Raw genomic sequence first — 1,002 nt, forward strand, 5'->3', positions numbered from 1 at the left:
AAAAAGAAATCAAGAAAGCAAGCCCATTTACAATAGCTACTAAGAGAATAAAATACCTCGTAGTAAATTTAACAAGAGAGGTGAAAGATCTCTACAAGGAGAACTACAAAATTCTGCTGAACAAAATTAAAGAGGACACTAAAATATAGAAAGACATTCCTTGTTCGTGGATTGGAAGAATTAGAATGGTAAAAATATCCATACTACCCAAAGCTATCTACAAATTCAGTGCAATTCCCATCAAAATGCCAATGACATTTTTCACAGAAATAGAAAAAACAATCTCAACATTCACATGGAATTAAAAAAGACCCCAAATAGCCAAAGCAATTGTGAGCAAACTAACTAACTAACTAACTAACTAACTAACTAACTAACTAACTAACTAACTAACTAAAATCATAGGCATTAACTACCTGACTTCAAATTATACTACAAAGCTATAGTAACCAAAACAGCATGGTACAGTTATAAAAATAGTTGCATGGACTAATGGAACAGAATAGAAGACCCAGGATCAACCCAGGTACTTATGGCCAACAGATCTTTGACAAAGGTGCCAAGAACATACATTTGAGAAAAGACAGCCTCTTCAATAAATGGTGCTGGGAAAACTGGATATCTGTGTGTAGAAGAATGAAACTAGACTCATACCTCTCACCATATACCAAAATCAACTCAAAATAGATAAAAGACTTTAGTGTAAAACCTGAAACTATAAAACCCCCAGAACAAAATGTAGGGGAAACACTGAGGATTCAGGACTGGCAAGCACACTATGAGTAAGACCCCAAAAGCACAAGCAACAATAGAAAAAATAAACAAATGGGATTATATCAAACTGAAATGCTTCTGCATAGCAACGGAAACAATCAACAAAGTGAAAAAACCTACTTATTGGGAGAAAATGCTTGCAAACCATACATCTGATAAAAAATTAATTTCCAGGGCCGGCCTGGTGGCGCACTTGGTTGAGTGCGGTGCTTGGGAGCGCGGCGGTGC

This window comes from Galeopterus variegatus, unplaced genomic scaffold (assembly GCF_000696425.1).
Source record: "Galeopterus variegatus unplaced genomic scaffold, G_variegatus-3.0.2 Scaffold8742, whole genome shotgun sequence".
Lineage (NCBI taxonomy): Eukaryota > Metazoa > Chordata > Mammalia > Dermoptera > Cynocephalidae > Galeopterus > Galeopterus variegatus.